Source organism: Ornithodoros turicata, chromosome 7 (genome assembly GCF_037126465.1).
Source record: "Ornithodoros turicata isolate Travis chromosome 7, ASM3712646v1, whole genome shotgun sequence".
NCBI lineage: Eukaryota > Metazoa > Arthropoda > Arachnida > Ixodida > Argasidae > Ornithodoros > Ornithodoros turicata.
In genome coordinates this window covers 6,558,732-6,564,200 of record NC_088207.1, presented here as the reverse complement: position 1 = coordinate 6,564,200, position 5,469 = coordinate 6,558,732, and the positions used below count along the sequence as shown (strand labels likewise).

General features: G+C 49.7%; 1 long non-coding RNA gene across 1 annotated transcript; it reads right to left on the bottom strand.

Moving 5' to 3' along the window:
• Nucleotides 1-2,624: 2,624 nt before the first annotated feature.
• Nucleotides 2,625-3,395, bottom strand: LOC135399488 (uncharacterized). Its single transcript, XR_010424303.1, has 2 exons — nucleotides 3,280-3,395; nucleotides 2,625-2,805 (listed from the first exon to the last, which is right to left on the bottom strand). It is a non-coding gene; the product is annotated as an uncharacterized LOC135399488 (long non-coding RNA).
• Between the last annotated feature and the right edge of the window lie 2,074 nt (nucleotides 3,396-5,469).

Sequence of the window (5,469 nt, the reverse complement as noted above, 5' to 3'; positions counted from 1 at the left end):
AAATAACAAAAATAACAAAGACGGTTAAGAGCATCAGCTGTTTACTATATACATTAAAAACAAGACTTTCGTGCAGTAGGCTGCACTTCTTCAGGTTTGAGGACCTGTTACAAGTGGTGAAGCAGCATAATAGAACAGAAGAGAAGCAGAAAACAAAAAAAAAAATGGAAACGTATATCGCACTGGTGCGATCAGCTGTTCCAGGACGCTCGACGTGTGAAAGCAAGCACTGAATAATTTAAAATAATATTTCAGCACGTACGTCCTTGTGGTAGTTCGTCAGTGCACACAGCGCAGGTTGCTGGGGCTGCCTTTGCCAGCTCCCCAGTACCTTCTCAACACTAAAAGGTCGGTTGTCAAGTTTCGCAAAGGCGTTCTTCAGTGTTCGCCGACTAGAGAGGTGACCAGCACGTGCTCCGTGTTCTCCACAGTTCCGCAAGCTGAACAGTTCGACGATCCAACGACACCTATCTTATGAAGGAATACTGCTGCGTATGGGATGTTGAGTCGCACGCGACGGGTGACGAACTCTAACGGCCTTGGCATCTTGGATTGGAGGCAGTCGGTGCAGGAACGATTGATTATTGACGTCACCTGTCCACATGGTTTTAGAGAGGCGATCACGTAAGGAGGCAAGCAAGTACTTTGCATCACATTTGCGTGTAGTAGATTTTATGAGTATTTTTTTTATGGTGAGTAATTCGAGGAACCTGGTCCGCCTCCTCATTCCCACTGATACCGCACTGCCCTGGGATCCACTGGATGATGTTGTGACCTCTGTTTCGGCAGACTTGTATGCTGCGATAAAACTGTAGACAACCGGCGCAAAACGTCGAACTTGGCTAAATTTATCTTCGGAAAACAGCTTTCATGATAAATAAACTAGATTTAAAGTTTCATACTGCCGCTGCAGCTATGGAAGCCCCACCAACAGTAACACCATGATGACGTAGGCCAGGGACACCAATAGGAGCGCGGAGCAGAAGATTCTCTCCAACCAGAAGGAAAGAAAACTAAGAAGTGATATTGACGTCATTCCACGCGGTTCCGGAACTGTGGGTGAAGGGAATCAACTCAGACAAACAATTATCCCCTACTAGCTAGCCGTAGTTCGCCGAAGATGTTAATCGCGTACCTTAATCGTAGCTTAACTGAAGCGTAATTGCTTCTCCTAAAAGTTCACAACGTGCAGCGACATTGCTACAAAATTTATCGCATCACTTGTCCGTCCGTAGTATCTCGTAATTATGCCGCTCTACGCGTGACCCTTTGGGTTTGTCCCGGACTCCCAGATGTAATGACGTCTCACCCCAGATTGGTCGGCTCCGGTCTCCTGATCTACATGACGTGCTGAAGACGTGCACTATATGTCGTCACTTCCACTACACCTTCGTGATTCGGAAACAAACGGCAGCACTCCCTCCTTAGTTTTCCTTCTTCCTTGGTCTCGGAGTTCATCTTCTTCGCGTTCACACCGCTATCGCCATTCCGCAATATACCCTCAGTGAACAGTGCTCGATAAATACGCCGCTTTTGGCTTATGAGTATGAATTCTGCCACGGTGTTAGCACGTCCGGCGATAGTGCGGCAGTGATATGCATGACATGATTACAAAGTCTACGCGGCTTGCAGATGTCCGCCCGCCCGCCGGACGCCAGAGGGCGCTCGTGACTGGACATTTGCGTGTGACTAGCCAGGGGGTGGCTTAGGGGTTTCAATACCCCCTCGGAATACCCGGAATACAATACCCCCTTGTAGCTTTAGTCGTGCATTTGGGAGAGGGAAGAACAGGGGAAATCCTCCTCCTCCTTGTAAAGTCTCTATAGACACCCTACCCCACCAACAAAAAAAAAATTGTGCCTGGCACCCTGGCGTGTGACGTTTTAGTCTGATGTCCAGAAGGGGAAATTCACCATTAACTCAATGACTTCTCGTGCCATGCATTCCATCAAATCGCACGGAAACTACTACGCTCTTTGGCGTCGAGTTTTTGACGTTACTGTCGAGGAATAAAAAAAATGGCGTTATAGTTTCGGATTCAACCTGGACGGATGTGGCAGTCTCTTTAAAGATTAGCTTCAGCTTCAAGGGGCGCACTAAATGTAGAGGCGGAATACCAATGCGAGTGGCCGATGTTTGAGTACGCGCTGAATACTCTTATTGATCGATTGGTAAAAAAAAAACAAAAAAAAACGGGGAATCATCGCTCTTATCATCTGCGAGTTAGATTTGCATTTGATGGCCATTTCCTAAGAAGAGATCCTAGAGGCTCAGGAAGTACATTACGAAGCTGCACTCGCTTATTTCGTTTTGGATGCGTGAATTTGCATTCGTCCTTTCGGCAGAGCGTCGCCGTCCAAACCATTTGAAGTCATTATTTTCGTGTTACTACAATACCACCCTAGTAGTAAGTACTGACCACGTTTATCCGGAAACGCACATCTTCATCTGGACGCCATTAATTAGCAATTAGAGCTAATTGGGACCCCCCACATTAATCAGCACCCTCCAGGGAGCCATCACACTAATTGGGGAATGTCTATCTCGCGTCCAGACGAAGATGTGCGTTTCCGGATAATCGTGGTCATAAAAAATAGGCAGAAAATAAAATAAAAAAATAGAAATAGAGTGGAGAGAAACAATTTATTCGAAAATCAACGATGCCGCGGCGAAGAAGCCGCTCCGCAACACCCGAGTGACCAGCGTCCGCCATGTTGGTAGTTTGCACCCAGCAGTTGCAGAGATCAACGACAGGTGGCCACTTAGTTGCAAGGCATCACACCAGATGGCGCCACCATCATAGCTCTAGACGAGAAAGACAGAACAAGATACTAGCGGCAGGTGAAAATGACAGCACTGCTAAGCAAGTCTAGGCATGCGAGAGAAAAGGTCTAACCGCTACTGCTAAAACAGAAAACAGTACACATCGGGGAAAAAGGCTTACGGGGACGATCGCTTAGGCCTAACCTCAACACTACGCAGCTAACACAAGGCGGGAACCACACATCGCTAAACATGCGAGAAAAGGCTTAACACGAGCGTGGTCACCGCTAAACACGGCAAACATACGAGGAAAGAGGCTTACGGGGGGCGATCGCTTAGGCCTAATCCCAACACTACGCAGCTAACACAAGGCGGGAACCACACATCGCTAAACATGCGTCAACGGGCTTGGACACCGCAAAACAAGTCTAAACATGCGAGAAAAGGCTTAACACGAGCGCGGTCACCGCTAAACACGGCAAACATACGAGAAAAGGAGCGCGTCAAATCACTCACCTTTTCCCCCGCGGCAACTTCCAGGCAGAAACTGAGCGAGCGCGGAGAACATACGTCTGCTCTCTACGAGATCCAGCCAGAAAGTGAGCGAGCGCGCGGAGCGCACGTCCGTCTTCCGCGACGGCCCGAGAGAAACTGAGAGAGGCGACGCGCAGCGGCCGCTATGGATGCGCGCGCGCCCTCTGCTCCACCCGTCCGCGCATGCGCGCGCGCGCTGCTAGCTCTCTCTGCGCCGGCCGCGGGTGTTTTCGGTTTCGGCTCTCTGCTGCGCGCGCGCGCGCTCCTAGCGGCGACGGGTGGCTTTTCAGTTTCGCTTTCATGCTCCGTTCTTTGCGCGCGCGCGTTTATCTCTATAAAGGCAGCGCACACCGCGCTCGCGTCATCATTCTGACCGATACATGGAAAACGCCATGTGTGGTTTATTCTCCTGCGTTTCTCGTCGTCGCAAGAAAAAGACAAAAAACGAAGAACTTCGCGAATTTATACGCGGCATCGTGGAGGAAGCCTTTCAAGTCCACCATCTGGAATGGTTGCAAGCGCGTCAGGAAATGTGTCAGGACAAGATGAAGACGCTCGACCGCATCTTAGCGGCGGACAGACTGGCGAAAAAGAAGTCCAACTTTAGCCTGGACAATCTGTATTGGGAACGCAGTTCCGATGTAGAGGACGGTGATGAGGATGTGTAAATAAAAAGCGATGCATTTCTCTTCGAGTCTCAGTCTCTTCTTTCTCTTCGTGCAACGTGTACGCACGCAACATGTCTTCCCCCGAACCTTTTCGTTTCCGTCATCCCTTTCGCTGTATCTTAAGCGGCCCCTCCATGTGCGGCAAATCTACGTTCGTTGCTAACGTGTTGAGGAACCTGAACGACGTGGTAGACAAGCCTCCGTCACAAATATTCTACGTGCAGAAATATGCTTCGCCGAGCATGCAGGACGAATTCGGGGACTCCGTAAAATTTACCAAGGAGCTACCGCGAGAGTGGGACACGTCGCGCGCTACGCTGATCGTCGTCGACGATCACATGACTGACGCCGGTTCCTTGAAGGAGGTGACCGATCTTTTCATTCGGGGTTCTCACCACGCCAACGCCTCGATCTTCTTACTCGTTCAAAACATCTTTTTCGACAGTAGCCATTTTAGAACAATATCCTACAACGCCAGTTACGTCGTCCTGTGGCGCACCGTGCGCAGCGTGCACCAGATGGAACATTTCGGCCAACAGCTATTTGGCAGAAAAAGATTGGAGTATTTTCTGGACGCATATAAACAAGCGATGTCGTCGCCCCACGCATATTTACTCGTGGATCTTCACAACTACACGCACGAGGATCACAGGTTGCGTAGCAATATCTTTCCGGGAGAACGTCAACATATCTACGCTCCGAAATGAATCTCCGCCCTCACCTCACTTTACTCAAAGTACTCTCCACTCTACCCCCTCCACGCCGCCGCGACGTCTTGAGACGTTCGTCCTCGTCCGACATGAAACACCTCTCCGAAATTTGCCTCAATGTATTGAACGGAAAGGTGGCTCTAGCTCCAGATACGTTCGCGCGTTTGAAGAAGCACAAACGCTTTTTACGACGGCTCGCCTACAAAAAGATTCACAAGAATCCGCAACGTTTGAAGTGCTATCTGTCTCAGCAGCGAGGACAGGGCGTTCTTTCGTCGGTGGTTCCTCTCCTGCTTTCCGCCGTGTTGAACCTTTTCGCCAATGGCCAAGAGAATTGAAGTGACCACCTCCTCCTCCATCGGAAACATTCTTTCCTCGAAGGAGAGTGACGACGTCAAAGTGAAACTCATACTGCAAGCACTGTATCGCATACTCAAGCAGTACGGATTTGACCCCTACGACAATAAAAACAAGGCGTCCGACGCTACAAATGACTTTGACTATTCGCTCCTCTCTCCAGAGGTGGACGAAGAGGAAGCGGAAAGGGTCGTCTCGGAATTAAAGAAGGTTCTTTCCTGGGATCGTGAGGGTTGTGTATCCGTGTCGGGCAAGCCCATCAGACACTCCTCACTTTACGAACTCGTCAATTATTTGTTGCAACGTAAGACGGGAAAGAAACCTTCCTGGTTCCCCAAAGTCTCGAAACTATTGCGTCTGATTTCTCTACCCAAATCTCGCGAGCCTCAACAGCAGCAGCAGCAGCAGGCCTCCATTGCGTGGACGACTTATGGAGG